At 47.2% G+C, this 27,038-nt stretch overlaps 1 protein-coding gene across 3 annotated transcripts in view; it reads right to left on the minus strand.

The window, feature by feature from the left end:
* LOC140427713 (transcriptional regulator Erg) overlaps positions 1-27,038 on the minus strand; it is a 425,982-nt gene that overhangs the window by 329,057 nt on the left and 69,887 nt on the right. Inside the window, exon 1 of one of the 3 annotated variants that reach the window (XM_072513248.1) lies at positions 11,638-11,708. The exons of the other annotated variants lie outside the window; for them this stretch is intronic. The gene's annotated coding sequence lies outside the window, so the exon portion shown is untranslated. Of the gene's footprint in view, positions 1-11,637; positions 11,709-27,038 lie in introns of those variants that run through there. 3 annotated transcript variants of the gene reach the window in all.

Consider the following 27,038-nt stretch of genomic DNA (forward strand, 5'->3'; position numbering starts at 1 on the left):
ATATATACTTCTTGCAATGCACAGTGAAATCTCACCAGAGTTTTCAATAACTAACATAATTTCACCACTTTGAACTGAATATTGTAACTGGTTTTCTCCCCCCAGACCATGTGCAGTGATAAAAATAAAACTTGGAATAACTTTTAAAGTTTTACAGGAGAAAAGCAAGTGCATGTAGCTACATGATGATAGACGCAGTCCTTTTTAAAATTCATTCATGGGATGTGGACGTCGCTGGCTAACCCAGCATATATTGCCCATCTGAAGCTGCCCTTGAGAAGGCAAGTGGTGAGCTGCCTTCTTGAACCACTGCAGTCCATGTGGTGTAAGTAGACCCACAGTCCTGTTGGGGAATTGTGTCCGTCCACAATGTTCCGGAATATGCGCAGGCTATTGGAAACTTTTTTTGTTATTTGCTTTAATTTTAATTACTGAAGGGCGAGAGTAAAATGTGATGAAGAAATCAACACAAGAGGGGTCAAGGGGAGGAAGCAGGAGATATGCAGGAAGAGGCTCCACCTGCTGGCAGGCTGTGAACAGTGCAGGCCCTGGCTGAGGCCTACTCCAGTTATGAATAATATTAAGCCTAGAAATGGAGCATTTGTCTCCTTTTCTAGAGAAAGGGACTCCAGTCTTATGAACAAACTCATTATTGCTATAAAAGTATTGTAACGCCAGGGCCTTTCAACTCTACGTATCACAGTTTTATTCAACTCTTTGTGCACATCTTTCTAAATATAGAAGCTACATAAATAAAACACAATGATATCATTTTGTAACTATTTGATTTTTTAAACATGACTATGAGCCAAGTCACTCATAAAAATCAGTCGATCGACCTATATTCTAGGGAAAAGAATGTCTCTGATATAACCTTGATTGTGAAATTCAATAATTTATCATATTGATAGGGTTCTACATCAAGTAGACAATCACATGTAATATATTTTAAAGTATGTATAACTGTGATTAATAAAGGAGCATGCTGACAGTAAGTCAGAAATTTTTCAAGTTTGTAATCAAGTTAAAAATCACATGACATTGTTTACATTTCCAGTGGACAGATGAAAACATTCAGGGCATTCTAGACTTCCATTATCACTATAGTTCAAGTGTAACTAAACAGACAGCTCATGTCACACTAAACACACAGCTTAAGTCAATGTAAACACATAGCTCAAGTCTTTCGAATTGTACCTCGTGAGTCAAACTCGGCTAACAACTTCCCCTTCCTTAGGAAGAGTAAGCAGGTTCGAGTGGCATTTAACCCAGGTACGGAAGCATGATCCTGGCTTTGGGCCACAACTCTTTCCCATCTGCAGCTGTGAGTTCATAGAATCATAGAATTATTACAGCGCAGAAGGGGGCCATTCAGCCCATCGGGGCCCATGTATCTCTCTCCACTGCTCCTACTTTAGGGATTCTCTGGTTGCTGGAACTGTGAAGATCCCAGTTGATGTTAATTGGACAAGTCAGATTGCAGAGTGGAAGCCAGCTTGATAGATCCTAACTTTCATTTTATGTTCAGATACGTGGAAGGTGGCTAATGAACAGAGTCACAGGAGTCTGCTGATGAACTTTAACAAAAGAATAAAGCATCCAGTAAACAAGAAAAGATTAACAATGCCACACTGCTCCAGCACTCCACTATATCATTACAGATATATACAAGTTACAAAATCTATCTTCGGTCAAGATTCTCTGGCCTCCCCGTGACTTGATTCTTAGTAGTGGGAGGCAGTCTCCCCATTGGCTGACTGTGAGATCTTCTGGTCCACAATCTGTCCTGGTCCACTCACATCAATGCTACGGCCAAAAAAGCACAACAGGAAACTAAGGAAATTCGGCATGTCCACATTGACTCTTCCCAACTTTTACAGATGCACCATAGAAAGCATCCTATCTGGCTGCATCACAGCCTGGTATGGCAACTGCTCGGCCTAAGACCGTAAGAAACTACAGAGAGTCGTGAACACCGCCCAGTCCATCACGCAAACTCGCCTCCCACCCATTGACTCTGTCTACACCTCCCACTGCCGTGGGAAAGCGGGCAGCATAATCAAAGATCCTTCCCACGCGGCTTACTCACTCTTCCAGCCTCTTCCATCGGGCAGGAGATACAAAAGTCTGAGAACACGCATTAGCAGATTTTAAAACAGCTTCTTCCCTGCTATTACCAGACTCCTAATCGACCCTCTTATGGACTGATCTGATTAATACTACACTCCTGTATGCTTCACCCGATGCCGATGCCTATGTATTTACATTGTGTATTTATGTTTTCCCTATGTTTTTTTTTCATGTATGGAATGATTGGCCTGAACTGTATACTTTTCACTGTACCTCGGTACACGTGACAATAAACAAATACAAATACAAATACAAATCCTACCAGTGTACCAGGATGGCACTGCCAAGGTGTCAAGCTGGCATTTTTTGCACACATGCAATCAGGTCAGGGATGCTCTGCGCGGGTGTTGGAGGGAGAGGTGGCGTTCGGACTGGGGGGGATCGAGGATCACTTCGGGGCCTCGGAGATCAGGACGCCATTTATAATTGGCATCCCAATCTCTCACTACTCCGGCAAGCGGAGCTCCCCAGTGTACAAAACGGGCTATGTACGGCCTCGGCCGCACAGTCCCCACTGAGGCCCCTTATACAACGCGAGTGGTGTTGTATAGCCATGTGTTTCTTGGCACTGTGAGCGCCAGGAAACATGCCGCTAAACGCGCTCGCTATGGGACTTTGTTCCCATTTAGTTGAATCGAGCCCATTGTTTCTGCACTAGCTCTCCAAACGAGCACCATGACTTAGTGCCATTGCCCTGCCATTCTCATGCCCTCATGAATGCGTCACCTGAACCTGCGTCCACCACTCCGCCAGGCAATGCATTCCAACTACAGTGTGTGGGCAGCATATTATCACGATCCAGCTAACAAGCTCAATTGATCTTTAATAATTCATTTACAAATGGCGGGCGGGATTGATCATTTTTATATCCATCCGACTACCATGCCATGGGGGTGGGCAGAAAGCTGGTGGGATGGGCATCCAACCTATTTGACATGCCCCCCCACCCTCACCCCCCCCCCACCCTCTTCCCCCCCACCCTCTCCCACCCCACTGCATGCCACCCATTGCTGAAAACAAGCCAAGTGGGGACAGGTAAGGTCCAGACCATAGTTGTTATTTTTAAATGTTCTGTCATGTTGACAGGGTACTTCCTGGGTTCCCGGGGAACAGGTCGAAGAAAACTACAACCCCTATGCTGCACCTCTCTCATATCAAGAATTTGACCACTGCTAATCGATATTACTAACCATAGACCGGGGGAAATGTCTAACTCTAGCATCAGGCTGCAGGTTGAATGGCAAGCCTAATGTGAGGAGATTTATGTTAGGCTTATGTTTAGAGCAATCAGTTCTGACACTATTAAACCATTTTAATCAGTATATTTAGTTCATTTTTGTGCTGGTGTAATGGTTATGTGGATGGACTAGTAATCCACAGGACAGGACTAATAATCCAAAATGAATTTAAACCCACATTGGCAGTTGAGAATCTGAGTTAATTTGTTTACATTAAATAGGAGGTGGTATCAGTAAAAGTGGGGGCTCGTTAAGTTAGGTCGGTTGCCTAGCTGGCTAGTGTGTGGATTAGAGTAAGACCAGCAGCAAAGGATTTGACCCCTGTTCTGACTGAGGGAAACTCAGGACTGCATAGAATATTAGAATTTACAGTGCAGAAAGAGGCAATTCGGCCCATCGAGTCTGCACCGGCCCATGGAAAGAGCACCCTACTTAGCCCACGCCTCCACCCTATCCCGTAGCCCAGTAACCGTACCTCACCTTTTGGACACTAAGGGGTAATTTAGCGTGGTCAATCCACCTAACCTGCACATCTTTGGACTGTGGGAGGAAACCGGAGCACCCAGAGGAAACCCACGCAGACACAGGGAGAAAGTGCAAACTCCACACAGACAGTCATTCGAGGCAGGAATTGAACCCTGGACCTTGGAGCTGTGAGGCAGCAGTGCTAACCACTGTGCCACCGTGCCACCGTATCTTATCTCCTCACCCTATCTATAGTAAGAATTTAAGCACTTTTCTGCCTTCAGAGAACTGAAGAAGAAGATTAGCAAAAGTAAGATGAAACCATTGTATTGTCATAATGACCCAATTTGTTCTTTAATGGCCTCTTGGGAAGGAAACCTGTCATCCTATATGAGAGACTAGCCCCACATCAATGTGGCTTACTTTTAATTTTTTTAATTATGGGGATGTGGATGTCACCAGCAAGGCCAGCACCTTTTGCTCTTGAGAAGGAGGTGTAGGTTACCTGTTTGAACAATTGCATTTCATGTTGTGAAGGCTGTGTTAGGATACTGGACCACACCCCAACATTTATAGATCATAGATCATAGAATTTACAGTGCAGAAGGAGGCCATTCGGCCCATCAAGTCTGCACCGGCCCATGGAAAGATCACCCTACCTAAGCCCACACCTCCAACCTAATCCCGTAACCCAATCTAAGCTTTTTGGACACTAAGGGAAATTTTGCATGGCCAATCCACCTATCCTGCACATCTTTGGACTTGGGAGGAAACCGGAGCAGCCGGAGGAAACCCACGCAGACACAGGGAGAACGTGCAGACTCCACACAGACAGTGACCCAGCTGGGAATTGAACCTGGGACCCTGGAGCTGTGAAGCAACAGTGCTAACCACTGTGCTAGCCTGCCACCCAATGACTTTAGACATATGCCCACAAAACCACAAATCCATTAATAACGCTGCATCCAATCTCCACGGTGGGCGCTGAGTGGGTTCAACACTAAGTCTACCAAATACAGAGCATGGTCCAAGATTACTATACCTGAGTATTACGCATTTCTCACCTAAAGGGAATTCCTTATCTCTTGGATGTAAAAAACTGCAACGTATCTACATAGAACATAGAACAATACAGCGCAGTACAGGCCCTTCGGCCCACGATGTTGCACCGATACAAAAGCCATCTAACCTACACTATGCCATTATCATCCATATGTTTATCCAATAAACTTTTAAATGCCCTCAATGTTGGCGAGTTCACTACTGCAGCAGGTAGGGCATTCCACGGCCTCACTACTCTTTGCGTAAAGAACCTACCTCTGACCTCTATCCTATATCTATTACCCCTCAGTTTAAAGTTATGTCCCCTCGTGCCAGCCATATCCATCCGCGGGAGAAGGCTATCACTGTCCACCCTATCCAACCCCCTGATCATTTTGTATGCCTCTATTAAGTCTCCTCTTAACCTTCTTCTCTCCAACGAAAACAACCTCAAGTCCGTCAGCCTTTCCTCATAAGATTTTCCCTCCATACCAGGCAACATCCTGGTAAATCTCCTCTGCACCCGCTCCAACGCCTCCACGTCCTTCCTATAATGCGGTGACCAGAACTGTACGCAATACTCCAAATGCGGCCGTACCAGAGTTCTGTACAGCTGCAACATGACCTCCCGACTCCGGAACTCAATCCCTCTACCAATAAAGGCCAACACTCCATAGGCCTTCTTCACAACCCTATCAACCTGGGTGGCAACTTTCAGGGATCTATGTACATGGACACCTAGATCCCTCTGCTCATCCACACTTTCAAGAACTTTACCATTAGCCAAATATTCCGCATTCCTGTTATTCCTTCCAAAGTGAATCACCTCACACTTCTCTACATTAAACTCCATTTGCCACCTCTCAGCCCAGCTCTGCAGCTTATCTATATCCCTCTGTAACCTGCTACATCCTTCCACACTATCGACAACACCACCGACTTTAGTATCGTCTGCAAATTTACTCACCCACCCTTCTGCGCCTTCCTCTAGGTCATTGATAAAAATGACAAACAGCAACGGCCCCAGAACAGATCCTTGTGGTACTCCACTTGTGACTGTACTCCATTCTGAACATTTCCCATCAACCACCACCCTCTGTCTTCTTTCAGCTAGCCAATTTCTGATCCACATCTCTAAATCACCCTCAATCCCCAGCCTCCGTATTTTTTGCAATAGCCTACCGTGGGGAACCTTATCAAACGCTTTGCTGAAATCCATATACACCACATCAACTGCTCTACCCTCGTCTACCTGTTCAGTCACCTTCTCAAAGAACTCAATAAGGTTTGTGAGGCATGACCTACCCTTCACAAAGCCATGCTGACTATCCCTGATCATATTATTCCGATCTAGATGATTATAAATCTTGTCCCTTATAATCCCCTCCAAGACTTTACCCACTACAGACGTGAGGCTCACCGGTCTATAGTTGCCGGGGTTGTCTCTGCTCCCCTTTTTGAACAAAGGGACCACATTTGCTGTCCTCCAGTCCTCTGGCACTATTCCTGTAGCCAATGATGACATAAAAATCAAAGCCAAAGGTCCAGCAATCTCTTCCCTGGCCTCCCATAGAATCCTAGGATAAATCCCATCAGGTCCCGGGGACTTATCTATTTTCAGCCTGTCCAGAATTGCCAACACCTCTTCCCTACGTACCTCAATGCCATCTATTCTATTAGCCTGGGGCTCAGCATTCTCCTCCACAACATTATCTTTTTCCTGAGTGAATACTGACGAAAAATATTCATTTAGAATCTCGCCGATCTCTTCAGACTCCACACAGAATTTCCCATCCCTGTCCTTGACTGGTCCTACTCTTTCCCTAGTCATTCGCTTATTCCTGACATACCTATAGAAAGCTTTTGGGTTTTCCTTGATCCTTCCTGCCAAATACTTCTCATGTCCCCTCCTTGCTCGTCTTAGCTCTCTCTTTAGATCCTTCCTCGCTACCTTGTAACTATCCATCGCCCCAACCGAAACGTCACACTTCATCTTCACATAGGCCTTCTTCTTCCTCTTAACAAGAGATTCCACTTCCTTGGTAAACCACGGTTCCCTCGCTCGACGCCTTCCTCCCTGTCTGACCGGTACATACTTATCAAGAACACGCAGTAGCTGATCCTTGAACAAGCCCCACTTATCCAGTGTGCCCAACACTTGCAGCCTACTTCTCCACCTTATCCCCCCCAAGTCACGTCTAATGGCATCATAATTGCCCTTCCCCCAGCTATAACTCTTGCCCTGCGGTGTATACTTATCCCTTTCCATCATTAACGTAAACGTCACCAAATTGTGGTCACTGTCCCCAAAGTGCTCTCCTACCTCCAAATCCAACACCTGGCCTGGTTCATTACCCAAAACCAAATCCAACGTGGCCTCGCCTCTTGTTGGCCTGTCAACATATTGTTTCAGGAAACCCTCCTGCACACACTGTACAAAAAACGACCCATCTATTGTACTCGAACTATATATTTTCCAGTCAATATTTGGAAAGTTAAAGTCTCCCATAATAACTACCCTGTTACTTTCGCTCATATCCAGAATCATCTTCGCCATCCTTTCCTCTACATCCCTAGAACTATTAGGAGGCCTATAAAAAACTCCCAACAGGGTGACCTCTCCTTTCCTGTTTCTAACTTCAGCCAATACTACCTCGGAAGAGTCCCCATCTAGCATCCTCTCCGCCACCGTAATACTGCTCTTGACTAGCAGCACCACACCTCCCCCTCTTTTGCCTCCTTCTCTGAGCTTACTAAAACACCTAAACCCCGGAACCTGCAACATCCATTCCTGTCCCTGCTCTATCCATGTCTCCGAAATGGCCACAACATCGAAGTCCCAGGTACCAACCCACGCTGCCAGTTCCCCTACCTTGTTTCGTATACTCCTGGCATTGAAGTAGACACACTTCAAACCACCTACCTGAACACTGGCCCCCTCCTGCGACGTCAAATCTGTGCTCCTGACCTCTATACTCTCATTCTCCCTTACCCTAAAACTACAATCCAGGTTCCCATGCCCCTGCTGCATTAGTTTAAACCCCCCCAAAGAGCACTAACAAATCTCCCCCCCAGGATATTTGTGCCCCTCAGGTTCAGATGTAGACCATCCTGTCTGTAGAGGTCCCACCTTCCCCAGAAAGAGCCCCAGTTATCCAAAAATCTGAAACCCTCCCGCCTGCACCATCCCTGTAGCCACGTGTTTAAATGCTCTCTCTCCCTATTCCTCATCTCACTATCACGTGGCACGGGCAACAACCCAGAGATAACAACTCTGTTTGTTCTAGTTCTGAGCTTCCATCCTAGCTCCCTGAAAGCCTGCCTGACATCCTTGTCCCCTTTCCTACCTATGTCGTTGGTGCCAATGTGGACCACGACTTGGGGCTGCTCCCCCTCCCCCCTAAGGACCCGGAAAACACGATCCGAGACATCACGTACCCTTGCACCTGGGAGGCAACATACCAAACGTGAGTCTCTCACGCTCCCACAAAATCTCCTATCTGTGCCCCTGACTATAGAGTCCCCAATTACTAATGCTCTGCTCCTCTCCCCCCTTCCCTTCTGAGCAACAGGGACAGACTCCGTGCCAGAGGCCCGTACCCCATGGCTTACCCCTGGTAAGTCGTCCCCCCCACAAGTATCCAAAGCGGTATACTTGTATCTGCCCACCATCTGCTCCATAAAAGCTAAATGTGCCTTTGCTGCTCCCGACTTTGGCCTAGAGCGATCCAGCCTAGGATCAAGTACATAGTTTAAATCTCCTCCAAACACCAGTTGATGTATGTCCAGATCAGGAATAGAAGCCAAGAGCTTCCTAATAAATGCTATATCCTCCCAATTCGGCACGCAGACATTGACCAACGCCACCAACCTGCCCGCTAATGACCCGGTGACCAACATATACCTGCTGCTGCAAGGGTCTGCCACTGTCTTGGTAGCCAAAAAAAGAACCGTTTTGTTAATCAAAATCACCTCCCGCTGCCCCCTCACCATTCCCCCCCCCCCCTTGTAGGATCAGGAGAAAATTATACTTCACCCCAGGAGTGATGACTGACCAATAGGTATATTTTATGTTAAAACAAACTTTAGTGTCAACACAGAATTAATCACATTAACATCCGTTAAACAGTTCTTAAATAAAAGGAAAAACTTTAACTTACTATCTACACTGCCAGTAATTCCAATTGAGCAACCCAATACAGTTCAAACGTCACTTATAAATAAAGTTAACAAAACAGGTTTCTTGCTTATCTGTGTAGAGACTTTTGGAGAGAGAACCTTTCAAGAACAACCTGATAATCCATCTGTCTTGTCAGACTCTTCTGCTCAACCTGACAGTATTTGGCAAAACTACTGTTCAACTAAAAAACATCTATTAGGTTGTAAAACTACAGATAGATCTGGCTCCTCCCAATAATTGCATCATCTGCATTCTGCTAGCTAGGGCTAAATACAACCCTCATAAATTATCCAGAAAATCTCCAGCAATCAAAACACAATTCCGTTAGCCCTTTCTCTGTAACCAAGTGGTTGGAATGAATGACTATCTCACCGTTTATGTCCCTTTAGTTACAGCTTTAGCAGGCACACAGTCTGGATACCTTAACTTAGGTTCTTTAATAATATTACTGCAACAACTATATACCTTAACCCAGGCTTTTAAAAACCGTAGTGCAACAGATATAAAATACAATGGGCGGGATTCTCCTTTGGCTGATGCCGAAATATGGATGTGCGACTGGGGATGTGCAGTAAATGCTGGACTTGATGTCAGGTGTTGCAAGCCTGTTGGACACAAGCCTTTTAATTATCACAGAGTCATCGGATAATTATAGCAGAGAAAGAGGCCATTTGGTCCTCCAAGCCCATGCCAGCTGTCTGCAAGAGTATTTTCACTACTCCTACTCTTTCCCTTTAATATTGCAAATCCTTATCTTCAGTTGCTTGTCCATTCTCTTTTAAAAGATATGATTGAATCTGCCTCTACCGTCCCCCCACCCTCTCTCCAGACAGTGCATTTCAGATACTAACAACTTGCTGGTTTACCCACATGTTATCTGTAGCTCTTTTGCCAATCACTTTAAAGCTGTAAATCTGTGTCCTCTGATTTTCAGCCCTTCTGCCAATGATATCAGTTACCCCCAATCTATTCTTTCTCGATCCCTCATGATTTTGAACAACCTTCTCCAAGAAGGACAACCCCAACTTCTCCAATCTATCCTTAAAACTGAAGTCCCTCTCCCGGAATTGTACAGTTATGTTGGTGGTAACAAAGATTCAGTAAAGATATTTCCTGTGTACAGTACAAGAGAGTGGTGGAAGAAACAATCTGATTACTAAATGTCTGAGCCTGACAGCCTCATCCAGCTGTGTGCACTTAATCCTGCAGTAAATTTACCGCTGTTAATGCACAGGCATGGGCTTATTTTACTCCTTAGAGATGTTAGCACTGTGGGCAGATTTCAGACAGGCTCCATTTCATGGGCTTTGACAAAGAGTCATCCAGACTCGAAGCGTTAGCTCCCTTCTCTCTCCACAGATGCTGTCAGACCTGCTGAGATTGTCCAGTATTTTCTATTTTTCTATCAGATTCCAGCATCGGCAGTAATTTGCTTTTATCCATTTCCTTGGGACTTTCTACACTAGAAATTCAATTCAAATATCATTACATTCATCCTTGTGTAAATGCTTTATGGTACATTTTGGCAGAGGAGGATTTGCTGTCTTTTTAAATGTTAAACCAGGTGGCATCTGTTGCTGTGACAGATTTGTAGATTTCTTGGGTGTGACATACTTTAGATTAAATATGTATGAATAATCCCGTAAAGTAGATATGCACAGTTGTCACCCTCAGCCTAATCTATTGCCGCCATTAATGGAGGGAACCCCCCCCACCCCCCACCCCCCCCCCCCCAACCCTTTGTGTCCTCCTGCCTGAGGCCTAAGGTCTGAGGCCTGGGCAGGGTAATCTGCCGCGATTCACGACACCAACCCCCCCCCCCCCCCCGAGCTCCTCCCACTAGCCTCAAAATTGCAGCCAGAAAGAAGCGGTCCTTAAGCAGCTAATCATCGATTTTCAGTCAACAGAAGTGAGGGCTGGCAAGTCGCCTTCGGCCTCCTCATCCACCTTCTGTCAAGTTGTGGATACATTGAGGCCATGTGGGACGGTGGGGGAAAGGCCATCTGAGAAATGTTGTGAGCCACGTGCCTGCAAATCTGCCAGCAGTTTAACATCAGCAAGAGACCTAAGCAAAATGAATGTAGACAGCCTCTAAGCTCTGCAAATGGTCAGAAATCCACAGCACAGAATCATATGTCAATTAACAATTTATTGACATTAATTTTGCTAACACCTGCATTACACCCGATGCTTGCTTGGTGAAATAGAAAGATTACACAGGGATCTCAGAGAGAACTCCTGAAGCTGTTGCTGAGGCTGATTGTTGAATCCTGGTACAATGACCTGTCCCTGAATTGTACCTGACCAGGAAATGTTTGCTGCTGACACTGGCAGTTAAAAGTAGAAATTCTTCCATTTCCCTGTTCTGACATTCTTAACCCTGATGTCACATCAAAAAGCACAAAATAATTACTTCGCGTAGTTTGTGTCTGTATAAGATCCATTCATTTTTTTCCTCAAGTTTAAATGTAGTAATTTTACATGAAAAAGATTAGTACAGGAGTATCGTACAAAGCAATTGGCTGTCTTAACTGGTTGAAAAGTCTAAAAGCTTTGGACTCATTTTCAGCTATTATTATGCACCTTCCAAACCTGTGACCACCACCATCTAGAGGATTAGGTGCATGGGAAGACAATCCCCTCCAGGTTCCCTTATTTGGACATGTATTGCCATTCCTACCGCTGGATTTAAATTATGCGAACTCCTTATCCTATAACACAGAAAGAGCACCTTCAGCACATGGACTGTTGTAATTTAAGAAGAAAGCTCATACCATCTTCTGAATGGCAACTGGGAGTGGGCAGTCAATGCTGACTTTACCAGTGGCATCCACATCCCAGGCAGGAGTAAACATTCTGAGTGAGATAATAGAAGGCACACAACCAACAAAACACATCAACTCAATCACTGTACTACTTTAATGTCATCATTAATACAGATAGGGATCCACAGCTGTCAGCTGTGGTGCAAAGGATCTCACCGTAGGTCAGCTCGAACAATGAGCGCTGGAGCCAAGAATGGGTTTTGCTGGTTAACTTCACAAGTGCAACAAACAAGTGTATTCCCTTACAGGCAGCACGTGTTCTGTCATTATACTGTTATTTGTGACGATTGTTTGACTCCGAGTGCTTAATAATTTTTATTCATTTTTATTGGTCACCATTCAGCAACCAGCAACATTGCACATCCTGTTTATATGGTGGATATAATATGTGATACAATGTATTACATTATGTCACGATCAGACCCTGTTTGTGCTAAAATTACTGATTGCAGGCATGATGGTAAGGTTTTGGTCAACTTGAAATGAGACCTTTTGACCAGAGACCTATTTAGTGTCTGCAATGCACCAATGGAAAGAGTGTGAAATGCCAAGCAGAACTTGAGCTGACACCTTGAACCACAATACTGGGAGAATGGATCTGGGGTTAGAAGAAAGACGTCATCAGACAGTTTGAAGTAGGATGAAGTTGACCCATCTCGGACACGTGTCAGAAAGACTATAAGAACCACGCATCGACGATTCTGCGTCAGCGACGACCTCGGATCAACCAACGCGAAGGCAGTGACCCTAAGTGAAGGCTTAGAGAATAGAACAGGCCTCCGAGAAGAATTTGGCCAATTCAGTTCAGAGAGGTAATATCTATTTATGTCTGAAGCTGTGAGTCTTGAGACAAATTGTGATCAGTTGTATAGCATACGATTTGAATACGTGGTTTGTTTGAAACAAGTTGAGTGAATAAATCGTGTTGCATCAAAGTTTGGTGTGGAGTGTTTGTTTGTTTTCACACCTCTTGTGTGAAAATACAGAGACAGAGGTACAACACTTACTTCCTGGTGCACTTTCCCATGCTTCATTAAAGTCAATGGAAATAAAAATTGGAATGGATGTAACGGACAGTTGATTTAAAATCAGCCATTTTATACAGTTGTACAAAGTCAACATCGATCCCAGTCAATGCAAAATACATACGAAAACTGTTGACATATACTGTGGAGTGTAATATATTATATGATATGCTCTGAGCAAAACACTAGTATGCAACATAATGGAAGTCATTTGGCGTGGAGATCTGCTCTGGATGCAGTCAGGAAAACGTACCGAAAATACAACTGAAATTGTGCTGATTAGTTCACGGTACCACTCAAATTAATTTGCATAATCATAAATGGGAAACCTCCTGCCAACCAGCACCAAGGGGCAGTACAGGTGAATGTAATTGTCTTATTTTTTTTCGTTAAAACATTATTCTTTGAAATATTTAAGGGTGGTAATGGGGCAGTTTTATTCATACAGCCAAAAATGGGTTCATCAGTCAAATTTATACATTTTTAATAAGAGCGTGCTGTAGCCCAGGGTAAGTGTCCAAAGTAAAATCATTGGAGATAACTTAACGAAAAACACACTGAAACATTTAATAGTTTCATTGATTTAGAGAAGTCAGTTTCTTATTGCATTAAATATATTTTTGAGGACTGAAGGCAATACTGCAAATACTGAAAGAGTTTGGAACCTTCTCGGGCTACAATCGTAACCTGGGCAAAAGCGAGTCATTCCCAGTGAACCCAAAAGGGGGAGGGACAGAGCCGAAGGTGCTCACGTTTAAAATGGCCCAGAACAGGTTCCGATACCTGGGGATCCAAATAGCCAGAGATTGGACACAGATCCACAAGTGGAACCTGACCAGCCTGGTGGAGGAAGTAAGAAAAGACCTTCAATGGTGGGGCTCACTCCCACTCTCCCTGGCGGGAAGAGTGCAGATGATCAAGATGAACGGACTGCCAAGGCTCCTCTTCCTGTTTAGATCCATCCCGATCTTCATCCCCAAGGCCTTTTTCCAAAATGTAGACAATCTAATCGTGGCATTTGTGTGGGGGGGTAAGAACCTGAGAATTCCCAAACCCACACTGCAAAGAGGATAAGTCAGAGGGGGCCTGGCTCTACCGAACCAACAATACTGCCACTGGGCAGCAACGGCAGAAAAAGTGAGGGGCTGGGTACAAGAACCTGACATAGATTGGGTACAAATGGAGGAGGCATCCTGTATAGGAACGACCCTCTGGGCCCTGGCCACAGCAGCACTCCCATCCTCCTCAACAAGATACAGAACGAGCCCAGTGGTAGCGACCACTGTGCTGAGAACGTGGACCCAGTTGAGACAGCACTTCAGGATAACCAAAATGTCCCCCATGGCCCCCATCTGCAGCAATCACAAATTTCCCCCAGCCATGCTAGATACCACCTTCAAAAGATGGAGTCGGGACGGGGGCACACTGACGGTCGGGGACTTCTACGTAGGGCACAGACTGGCGACACTGGACAAACTGACGAGGAAGTGGAAACTAGCAAAAGGACAGGAATTGAGACACCTCCAAATAAAACACTTTCTCCGCAAAGAGACAGTAGGGCACCCCGGGGCCCCAGAAAACACACAACTAGAGGACATGACAGGCACAAGCAGCAAGAAGGGGGAGCTATGTGGGAAAATATACGGACAGCTACTGGACAGAGCCCGAACACCACTGGGCAGGACCAGACAAAAATGGGAGGACGAACTGGGGACAAAGGTAGGTTGGGGACTCTGGAGCAAAGCACTGAGCAGGGCGAACTCCACCTCCTCCTGCGCAAGGCTAAGCCTAAAGCAGCTCAAAGTGGTGCACAGAGCACATCTGATCAGAACCCGAATGAGCAGGTTCTTCCCGGAGGTGGAGGACAAATGTGAGCGGTGCCAGAGGGGCCCGGCCAACCATACCCACATGCCCCAAACTTGCTGGGTTCTGGACAGCCTTCTCCGAGGCAATGTCCAAGATTGTGGGGGTGAGGGTGAAGCCATGCCCAATAGTGACAATCTTCGGGGTATCGGAGCAGCCAGAGTTACACATGGGGAAGGGGGCCAACGCCCTTGCTTTCACTTCCCTAATCGCACGCTGGAAAATCCTGCTCGGCTGGCGATCGGCAGCACCACCCACAGCTGCAGACTGGCTCGCTGACCTCTCGGAATTCCTCCACCTGGAGAAGTACGCCATCCGAGGGTCAGAGGAAGGCTTCCTGGATACTTGGGCGGCAGTTCGTTGGCCTGTTCCAAAACCTGTTTGAGGCCAGCAACGAGGGCTAAGCTAAGAAGAAAAAGAGATAGATGAGGAATCAAAGGACTGCACAACCCGGGGTGGAGGGGGGTGGGGGTGGCGGAAAGAAGATGGGGAAACCACAAGAGAAGAGGAAGGTGCTGAAGCCAATGGTGGAGGGGAGAGGGGGGGGAATCATAGACCGATCCAGAGGGCAACAAAATGTACATAGAGTTAGTTAAATGAAGGACAAAATAAACCTCTGTAAAATAAAGTCAATTAGCGCGGGCATGAAAAATGTAATGTATATGCACAGCAATTGTTTAGAAATATGAGAAAAGCCAGTAAAAAGATTTTCAAAAAATATATATATTTTTGATCGGAGAAAACTTTTCAAACATGGCCTCTCATGCCTGTATACCTAAGAAAGTGAGGGGAATTTGAAGAGTCTTCTCAAACCTGTGCAATCGGTGGTCACACACTAAAATTGCTCCAGATGGTGCAGTCAGTTTAGTGGGCAGAGCCTAACCTTAAACCAGCAGAAAACGTCATGGAGATATAAATATCTCACATTTAAAATTATCAATCTTTTATGCTGCTCAACCATTCCCATTCATATTATGTTGATGGAACTAGGGGAAATGCAATCCCATTGTACACAATAAAAAACATAGGGCGCGATTCTCCACTCCCGCGCCAAAGTGGCCGCGCCGTCATGAACGCCGTTGAGGTTCTCGACGGCGCGGAACGGCCCTGGTCCCGACCGATTCAGGCCCTGACAATGGGCCAGGATCGGGGCCGCGTCATCTACACGTGCCAGGCCTTGTCGCCCGCGTAAAAGCGCCGCTGCATAGATGACGCGGCCGGCGCCGCATAACGGGTGTCATCCGCGCATGCGGGGTTGGCTGACGCCAACCTGCGCATGCGTGGTTGCTGTCCTCTCTAAGTCCGCCCCGCAAGAAGATGAGGGACGGATCTTGCGGGGCCGCGGAAGGAAGGAGGTCCTCCTTCAGAGAGGACGGCCCGACGATCGGTGGGCACCGATCGCAGGCCACCCCACATTTCAGGTAAAGCCCGGTGCAGGATCCCCCCTCGCCCCCCCACAGGCCGCCCCCCCCAGCATTCACGCACCGCTCACGACTACAGCGAGCAGGTGTGGACGGCGCCGGGGGGAACCCGTTATTTTGGCCTGGCCGCTCGGCCCATCCAGGCCTCAGAATAGCGGGGGTGCCGGAGAATCGCCATTTTCGGTGTCTCCGCCGATTCTCCGGCCTGCGGCCCGCAAAACTCGACCGGGCCATTCCCACCGCTTGGGAGAATCGCGGGAGGGCGTCGGACCAGCGTCCCCGGAAATTTTGCCGGCCCAGGCGATTCTCCCAACCGGCGTGGGAGTGGAGAATCGCGCCCATAGTACATGATATTAGAATATACATTGTGGGCATGGCCCAGTGTGACACATTGGCATTACTGGTGTACCTTAAAAACTCAGAAAGATGGAAAATTCAGCACAATTTGCCTGTGTCAGCTGAAAAAGAGTTGTCCAGCCTAATCCCACTTTCCAACTCTTGTGCCTTTGTCCTGTAGGTTATGGCACCTGAAGTGCTTATCCAAGTAGACTTCAAATTCTATGAAGGTCTTTGCCTCTGCCACCCTTTCAGGCCATGAGCTCCAGATTGCCACCAGCTTCTGGGTAAATCAAAATGTCTGAAACAGCCCCAAATTCCAGTTATTTAAATCTATGCACCCTCCTCATTGGCTTTGCTGCAAAAGTCCTTCCTATCCACTCCACCTAAACTCCTTATGATTTAATACACTTCAATTAAATCTTCCATTGCCCTCCTCTGTTACAAAGAAAATAACTCCAGCCTATCCAATTGTTCCTCATAGTTAAAATTGTCCAGTCCTGCCAACATCCTCTTCTGTACCCTCTCTCTCTCGAGCAATTATAGTATTCCTCCAGCAAAGGTGATCAGAAATTTACACAGTAACCTAACTGTGGTCAAACTACTTTGTCCAACATAACCTCCCTGTTTTTATTTTCTGTGGCTAGGTTAATGAGGGTAAATATCCCACTGGCCCCTTCTTAAACCACCCTATCTGCTTATCTTGCTACCTTTACACATCCAGGAACATGCACTCCAAGCTTCCTCTCACTTCCTCCATACTTCTCAGAATCCTACTATTTATTTTGTTATTATTTGTTCAAAGGGACGTTGGCATCACTGGCTAGGCCAGCATTTATTGCCCATCCATAATTACTCTTGAGAAAGTGGTGGTGAGCTGCCTTCTTGAACCGCTGCAGTCCACGTGTTGTGAGAACACCCACAGTGATGTTAGGGAGTGCCAGGATTCTGACCCAGTGACAGTTAAGGAACTGTCCTATCACATTATGTATAATCTTGCCTTGCGTGTCCTCCCCATTGAAATTGCTTCAGACTTCTTTGGATTGAATTCTAGTTGTTACTTTCTCACCCAACTGACTAGGCTATTGATATCTCCCTGTAGTCTACTCCAGCCTTCTTCCTCACTGTTAATCATATGGTCAATGTTCATATTGCAGTGCATATTGGATTGGATTGGATTTGTTTATTGTCACGTGTACCGAGGTACAGTGAAAAGTATTTTTCTGCGAGCAGCTCAACAGATCATTAAGTACATGAGAAGAAAAGGGAATAAAAGAAAATACATAATAGGGCAACACAACATATACAATGTAACTACATAAGCACTGGCATCGGATGAAGCATACAGGGTGTAGTGTTAATGAGGTCAGCCCATAAGAGGGCCATTTAGGAGTCTGGTGACAGTGGGGAAGAAGCTGTTTTTGAGTCTGTTCGTGCATGTTCTCAGACTTCTGTATCTCCTGCCCGATGGAAGAAGTTGGAACAGTGAATAAGCCGGGTGGGAGGGATCTTTGATTATGCTGCCCGCTTTCCCCAGGCAGCGGGAGGTGTAGATGGAGTCAATCGATGGTAGGCAGGTTCGTGTGATGGACTGGGCGGTGTTCACGACTCTCTGAAGTTTCTTGCGGTCCTGGGCCGAGCAGTTGCCATACCAGGCTGTGATGCAGACAGATAGGATGCTTTCTATGGTACATCTGTAAAACTTGGTAAGGGTTAATGTGGACATGCCGAATTTCCTTAGTTTCCTGAGGAAGTATAGGCGCTGTTGTGCTTTCTTGGTGGTAGCGTCAACGTGGGTGGACCAGGACAGAGTTTTGGAGATGTGCACCCCCAGGAATTTGAAACTGCGAACCATCTCCACCTCGGCCCCGTTGTTGCTGACAGGGGTGTGTACAGTACTTTGCTTCCTGAAGTCAATTACCAGCTCTTTAGTTTTGCTGGCATTGAGAGAGAGATTGTTGTCGCTACACCACTCCACTAGGTTCTCTATCTCCCTCCTGTATTCGGACTCATCGTTATTCGAGATCCGGACCACTATGGTCGTATCGTCAGCAAACTTGTAGATGGAGTTGGAACCAGGTTTTGCCACGTGGTTGTGTGTGTACAGGGAGTAGAGTAGGGGGCTAAGTACGCAGCCTTGCGGGGCGCCGGTGTTGAGGACTATTGTGGAGAAGGTGTTGTTGTTCATTCTTACTGATTCTGGTCTGTTGGTCAGAAAATCGAGGTTCCAGTTGCAGAGTGGGGAGCCAAGTCCGAGGTTTTGGAGCTTTGATTGGACTCATATCAGTTAGTTTTAGCGCTTTTTCCTCTATTAAAAGGTCATTTTGGCTGTTTATTCCATGTCTGCTTAACAATGCTATGGAAACTAAGTATTGAGCAACATTAATTTTAAATAAATATTAGCTGACATGACATAAAGAACTCCAAATCCTAGACAATGTTTTAGGCATCAATTCAACATTCGACTTTGTTCTTGCAGTTTGTGAAATTGTTAGAGGTAAAATGCTCTCCAGTTTCCTGCAACCAGCCAGTTATTACTTTATATAAATGAACACCAGGGCAGAACTAACTTGCATGAGGTAAATTGACTGTATGCATATGTAGCGCACAATGACTTACGAGAAAGACGAGTAGTGATGAAGTCGACGAGGCTTTATTAAGCGAGACTTGTCCCCAGCAGTTCAGCAACAGAATGAAGCGGCGGGGAGAAGCTCGGGTTCTTATACTCCGCCTTCAGGGCGGAGCCAGGAGTCAACAGCCAACCAGGACCCGGGATCTGTCAGCCAATAGCATCTCGGCTTCACAGTCCCACATGACCCCTAATACATACCACCACATTCACCCCTTGTTAAAAAGGAACCCGGCGGGGTGGTGGTTCGCATGGTGGTAGGGGTTTACAAGGCTGGTCCTGGGAGGAAAATTTTGGGCATGTTACTACAGTTTTAGCCCTACACTGGGCTATGTACAAACTTTGTGAAACTATTTACAATATTGGTAAGAGAAAAAAAAAAATTTTGTTACAATCCAACAACATTCTTGGTGTCACGCCGATGCCACGAGTCGAGCGGGCGGTCTGGTCTTCCTCGTCGATCGCCTCAGCCCCGGTGGTGGTGCAGGTGCTTGTTCAGGCGTTGTCGTCTCCGGGAGCGTTTCGGTGTTCGTTCCTGTTTCACTCCTGGGCGGGCACAGGAGGAGGACCGATCCTCCCGGGAAGGGGGCGGTCGCGGGGTGCGCCGGTGGTAGGGAGGGGATGATCGGTGTTGGGGGGGTGTGTGTGTTGCCGGTGGGCGCCAGGTCCCTCAGGGAGACCGTGTCCTGTCGGCCGTCGGGGTACGCCACGTAGGCGTACTGTGGGTTCGCGTGGAGAAGGTGAACCCTCTCGACCAACGGGTCCGATTTGTGCGCCCGCACATGTTTCCGGAGCAAGATGGGTCCTGGGGCCGCCAGCCAGGTCGGCAGTGACGTTCCGGAGGAGGACTTCCTGGGTAAGACAAGGAGGCACTCATGAGGCGTTTGGTTAGTGGTGGTACACAGCAGCGACCGGATGGAGTGGAGAGCATCCGGGAGTACCTCCTGCCACCGGGAAACTGGGAGATCCCTGGACCGTAGGGCCAGCAGGACGGTCTTCCAGACCGTGCCGTTCTCCCTCTCTACTTGCCACTTTCCCCCGGGGGTTGTAGCTGGTCGTCCTGCTCGAGGCTATGCCCTTGCTGAGCAGGAACTGGCGCAGCTCGTCACTCATGAAGGAGGACCCCCTGTCGCTATGGATATATGCGGGGCAACCGAACAGTGTGAATATGGTGCCAAGGGCTTTAATGACTGTGGCCGCTGTCATGTCGGGGCAGGGGATGGCGAAGGGAAATGAGAGTACTCGTCCACCACGTTCAGGAAGTATGCGTTGCGGTCGGTGGAGGGGAGGGGCCCTTTGAAATCCAAACTGAGGCGTTCAAAGGGGCGGGAAGCCTTGATCAGGTGCCCTCTATCCGGCCTGAAAAAGTGCGGTTTGCACTCTGCGCAGATGTGGCAGTTCCTGGTGACTGTACGGACCTCCTCCACAGAGTAGGGGAGGTTGCGGGACTTTATGAAATGGTAGAACCGAGTAACCCCCGGGTGGCAGAGGTCCTCGTGGAGGGCTTGGAGACGGTCTATTTGTGCGTTGGCACATGTGCCGCGGGATAGGGCAACGGACGGCTCGTTCAGCTTTCCGGGACGGTACAAGATCTCGTAGTTGAAGGTGGAGAGCTCGATCCTCCACCTTAAGATCTTGTCATTTTTAATTTTGCCCCGCTGTGCATTATCGAACATGAAGGCTACCGACCGTTGGTCGGTGAGGAGAGTGAATCTCCTGCCGGCCAGGTAATGCCTCCAATGTCGCACAGCTTCCACTATGGCTTGGGCTTCCTTTTCCACTGAGGAGTGGCGGATTTCTGAGGCGTGGAGGGTTCGGGAGAAAAAGGCCACGGGTCTGCCCGCTTGGTTAAGGGTGGCCGCCAGAGCTACGTCAGATGCGTCGCTCTCGACCTGGAAGGGGAGGGACTCGTCGATGGCGCGCATCGTGGCCTTTGCGATATCCGCTTTGATGCGGCTAAAGGCCTGGCAAGCCTCTGTCGACAGGGGGAAGGTAGTGGTCTGTATTCGCGGGCGGGCCTTGTCTGCATACTGGGGGACCCACTGGGCGTAATATGAAAAGAACCCCAGGCAACGTTTCAGGGCTTTGAAGCAGTGGGGGAGGGGAAATTCCATAAGGGGGCGCATGCGTTCGGGGTCGGGGCCTATTATCCCATTGCGCACTACGTACCCCAGGATGGCCAACCGGTTTGTGCTAAAAACGCACTTTTCTTCGTTGTATGTGAGGTTCAAGGCGTTAGCGGTCGGGAGGAATTTTTGGAGGTTGGCGTCGTGGTCCTGCTGATCGTGGCCGCAGATGGTTACCTTGTCGAGATACGGGAACGTGGCCTGCAACCCGTGCTGGTCAACCATTCGGTCCATCTCCCGTTGGAAGACCGAGACCCCGTTCGTGACACCAAATGGGACCCTTAGGAAGTGGTATAGACGCCCGTCTGCCTCGAAGGCTGTGTACTTGCGGTCACCTGGGCGGATGGGGAGCTGGTGGTAGGCGGACTTGAGGTCCAAGGTGGAGAAAACTTTATACTGGGCAATCCGATTTACCATGTCGGATATGTGGGGGAGAGGGTACGCATCTAGCTGTGTGTACCTGTTGATGGTCTGGCTATAGTCTATGACCATCCTTTGCTTCTCCCCGGTCTTTACTACTACCACCTGGGCTCTCCAGGGACTATTGCTGGCCTGGATTATGCCTTCCTTCAGCAACCGCTTGACTTCAGACCGAATAAATATCCGGTCCTGGGCGCTGTACCGTCTGCTCCTAGTGGCGACGGGTTTGCAATCCGGGGTGAGGTTTGCAAACAAGGACGGCGGTTCAACCTTGAAAGTTGCGAGGCCGCAGATAGTGAGTGGGGGTATTGGGCCGCCGAATTGAAATGTTAGGCTCTGCAGGTTACACTGGAAATCTAATCCCAGTAATGTGGGCGCGCAGAGTTGGGGAAGGACGTAGAGCCTGTAGTTTTTAAACTCCCTCCCTTGTACCGTTAGGTTCGCAATGCAGAACCCTTTGATCTCTACGGAGTGGGATCCTGCAGCTAGGGAAATCTTTTGCGTACTTGGATGGATGGTCAGAAAACAGCGTTTTACCGTGTCTGGGTGAATGAAACTTTCGGTGCTCCCGGAGTCGATCAAGCATGATGTCTCGTGTCCGTTGATCAGCACTGTTGTTGTCGTCGTCTGGAGCGTCCGGGGCCATGATTGATCCAGAGTCACCGAAGCCAGTCGTGGTAGTAGTGTCGCGGCGTCTTCTTCGGACCCCGTGGAGCCGTCGATGTGGGGTCCTTTGTTGTCTTCCAAGATGGCGGCGTCCATGAATCGCACGCGGCCGGGGGTGGACAAAATGGCCGCCCCCATGGATCGCACGTGGTCGGGGGTGGACAAAATGGCCACCCCCATGAATCGCACGTGGCTGGGGGGTCACAAGATGGCAGCGCCCATCCTCCCTTTGTGGTGCCCGGGACCCAAAATGGCGGCGCTCGCGGGTCGCACATGGGGCGCTGGGGGGGTTGGGGAGCGTTTGGGCTATGCTGGGCTTGTTCTTCTTCGGGGATTGCGGCGACCCCCGGGGACCGGCACACAGCCGCGTAATGGCCCTTCCTGCCGCAGCTTTTACAAATAGCTGCGCGGGCCGGGCAGCGCTGCCGGGGTGTTTCGCTTGCCCGCAGAAATAGCAGCGGGCCCCCCCGGGATGGTCTGGCGCTTTAACCGCGCAAGCCTGTGAGGGGGGGGGGTTTGTCGCGACGGGGGTCCACGGAGCCCAAGGGGCTGCCGCGCGGTCGGGGCCGTAGGCGCGGGCATTTTGCGAGGCCACATCTAGGGAAGCTGCAAGGGCCCGTGCCTCTGAGAGTTCTAAAGACTCTCTTTCTAAAAGTCTTTGGCGGATTTGGGGAGAGTTCATACCTGCCACAAACGCATCGCGAATTAGCATGTCCGTGTGTTCGATCACGTTCACCGGCGGGCAGCTGCAGTCCCGTCCCAAAATTAGCAGCGCGGCGTAGAATTCTTCTCGCGATTCTCCGGGACTTTGCTGTCTCGTTGCGAGTTGGTAGCGCGCGTAGACCTGGTTCACGGGGCGAACGTAGATGCTCTTCAGTAATGCGAGCGCCGTCGGGAAATCCTCTACGTCTTCTATGAGAGGGTAAATTTCCGGGCTTACCCTCGAATTCAGGACCTGCATTTTCTTGTCTTCTGTGATCCGGCCGGGGGCCGTTCGGAGGTAGCCTTCAAAACATGCTTGCCAGTGTTTAAATACTGCTGCCGAGTTCGCTGCGTGGGGGCTGATCCGCAGGCATTCCGGGGTGATCCGGAGCTCCATAGTCCTTTAAGCTCGCTTAATAAATCGTAGCGCACAATGACTTACGAGAGAGACGAGTAGTGATGAAGTCGATGAGGCTTTATTAAGCGAGACTTGTCCCCAGCAGTTCAGCAACAGAATGAAGTGGCGGGGAGAAGCTCGGGTTCTTACACTCCGCCTTCAGGGCGGAGCCAGGAGTCAACAGCCAACCAGGACCCGGGATCTGTCAGCCAATAGCATCACGGCTTCACAGTCCCACGTGACCCCTAATACATACCACCACAGCATAAAGTTAGCAAAAATATCTAGCATGCAAATTGTGGAGAAGTGAAAAGCTACAACACAGAAGCAGGTTTTTCGACCCAGCCAGCCTAGTTGCTGTTTGTATTTATGCAAAAACTTGCATTTATTTAGCACCTGTCACAACCTCAAGACATCACGCAGCACTTTATAACCAATAAAGCGTCGTCACCCTAGGAATGTGGAGATCACTTGCCAATTACCCCATAGTGAAACTGCACCACGCAATATTACCAGAGATATTTAAGGGCTTTGTTTTGATCTCTGCTAAATGAACCAAGGCAGTGTCCCATTGAAAATAAATGTGAATTAGATAATAAGCTTTATTTAATGAAATGTTTGGATGATATTATGACAGGCAATTGACGAGCCAGGTTTCCAATGACAGTTCAGTAAAAAGGTATTTCCTTTACTTGACAACCACATCAAAGGTACATTTGCCCATTCTCCTGGTATCGTACAGAAATGGGCATTTGGTCCATCAAGCTGGCTTTTGAAGTTGCCTGAGGACACCAGTACCATTATTATTTTAGAGTTGGCATTGTATCACTGATAAGACATTATAGGATAGATATTCAGCTTGTTGCCAGGAGTAAAACTTTATTGTTCTTTATAGACACCACCCGAATTTCATTTTCCAGTGAAATATTGGGAGTAATTATAACTTTGAGAAACCGATGATAGCTATTCAGAAGTCTGTTTAATATCTCACCTGATTTTCTTGTCCAATGGAAATATATGCATTTATATGATGTACATACATAGAGATATTCACACCTATGCATATATGTTTGTTTTGTAAGGAGCGCCGAAAGGAGTCCATACCGAGTTGTAGAGAAAAACACTTGTTTTTATTTAACACATTAACTATATACACAACTCCAGTAGTTCCCTACTGGGTCATCTCTAATCGGTGCCTGACTGGTGGACTCTCTTTATTCAAAGGCACATGGCCTTAGTTAAGGGTCCCCCGCCCCTTTATCGGGGGACCTCGTATTCTGCAAGTTCCACGGGTTAGTGGATGATCCCTACCCTGTGAGACCCGTGTGGGTTGTAACAGTTTGTTCGTGTTTATATGTGTTCATATACATGTACGTGTGTTTCTGTAAGGTTGTATGTCAGTGACTATGAAGCACCTCCTTTCTCCACCGATCCATGAGAAACAAATTGGCTGCCATTTTGTTCCGGTGGTGGGGACCCCGACAACAAGGCCAAAAGCCGCTGCCAAAATGGCATGGCAGCAAGAAAACAATGGCTACTCCACTCCATGCTTTCCTTCAGCACTTTACTTGCCCGAGAGGCTCCCTTACCCCATAGCCCCAGCCAGCCACACAACTCCTACCTCCCAGCCTATTCCCAGGGGGATGGTAAAAATCAGCTCATCGGGTTACTTTCTTATTGTTGATAAAGGCACTTTATCCAAAATGAATCAAATCATTAGGCTGGATGACACCAAGCGACAAGAGTAACTGGACAGATGTGGTTGGATGAAATCAAAACTTTTAAAAGTGTTGAGATTCCAATAAGAGTTTTCAAACAATGTAAGTGGTGTATAAACTGTTTGCAGTTAGCACAGTATCAAATGGAATTAGAAGACTGCAGTGGTTTATGTTGAATGAAAGGTGAAGGCAGGCTGAGCCTCAGTCACTAACAATCGTTGAAAGGTTGGATTTCAATCCGCAGACTATAATTACAACATTTTTTTGTTTCAGTGTAATTTAACTTTGAGAAGAAAAGTAAGTAAATACTGGAAAGATTCAGAGGCAATTCGGCCCCAGGGGTTGGAATGTATAATTAAAATGAAGTTACCCACTTGGTGATGGTTTTGAATGAGATGAAGTCCTTTAAGGGGCAGTGACCTTTAATATCTGACATGTTGCACCAAACAACTATGGGATGAACAGAAATACATGTTTCAGAAACAGGAGTACTTAATGTTCCGGGCGATTTTCACCAGTGAGGAAAACTTAGTTATTGTCTATTTCTATCGTTACAAATGTTCAATTGTATCCCCATGACAAAATTTAAAAGTGTTAATGCAACAAATTTACACCATATCTCTTAAAGATCTTTATGGAGAAAAATGCAGAATTTGTTAATTATTATATTTAAAAACATGAAAGTGTAAATATAAATGTATTAATTTAAATTGTAGGACTGTCAGTTAAATATGTAAATAGAAGACCTATCATAATTTAAAATTCTGAGGAACTTGATTAAGAATTAGCTTTTCATAAGCGTGTTATTAGTTGCAAAACCCCACAAAGTTCAGATCTCTTGCTGATTCTATCAGTAGAAGCTTCCCATTTGACTCAAAGCTGACCAAAAATACAGACATTAGGTAACACACTGCTACTTTCAATGTTCCTTGGCACCATCGAGAGATCCAAGTTGTTTTTCTGACCTTTACTGGCTGTCTGAATGTGGTAGGATGGTTACTTGTCAGTTATACTGTGTGCAGATGTGACTGTTTGGACTTAGACGTGCACTGGAAGATTTACAGCGCTCGCAGTAACAGGCCAGTCTTCCAAAGGACTAAAACGTTTCCAAACTCTGTAACTACAAAGCACTGGACGCACTGTTCGCCAACACCAATAAAGGAGAAGGATGGAAACAGAAGGAAGACAGCAGAGAGTCTCAGGGGAGAGTGATCTAGTACCTGGGGGAAGGAAATGAGGCAGATAGAGGGAGAAAGGGGGAAAGGAAAAAAGTGAACAGCAGGCACGGGGCCATAAAGCAAAAGTGGAACCTGAAAATGCAATTTAAAGAAAGAGGACATAGAAAGGGGAAGAGAGGGAAGCGCAGGTAAACAATGAACTAGCCTCAGGGAGAGAAAGAGCATTGGACAGGAAATAGACATGGTCCAATGAGCAGCCACCACATGTATTTCCTTCTCCTGCATGGGTGGGTTGGGGCATCAATATTATCTGGGGTATTTGTAGAATAACAACTATTAAAGAAAACTGCAAGTGAACTTTCCTTTATTATTCTTGCAACTTTGCCAGATCTAACATTTCACCAATTTTTTCAAATAATATTTCACATGGCAGCTGAAGAGGAGCTTTGCACACCCACTATCCACCTAACGAGGCAAGTTACGTCACATCAAGTTGGCTCGCACTCATGAAACAGTGTCTACTGAAGTTTCTCTTTGGCAGAGGAGCTTTTGCAGCATTTTTATTGGTGAGAATAATGACCCAGTGTGGTGATTGATTGTGCTACACCCAGTTTGGTCTTTCCAGGTACACAGAGCCTACTGACACTCACTGTCACAGCTCATGCATGAAGGAGGAAA

Source organism: Scyliorhinus torazame, chromosome 8, assembly GCF_047496885.1.
Source record: "Scyliorhinus torazame isolate Kashiwa2021f chromosome 8, sScyTor2.1, whole genome shotgun sequence".
Classification (NCBI taxonomy): domain Eukaryota; kingdom Metazoa; phylum Chordata; class Chondrichthyes; order Carcharhiniformes; family Scyliorhinidae; genus Scyliorhinus; species Scyliorhinus torazame.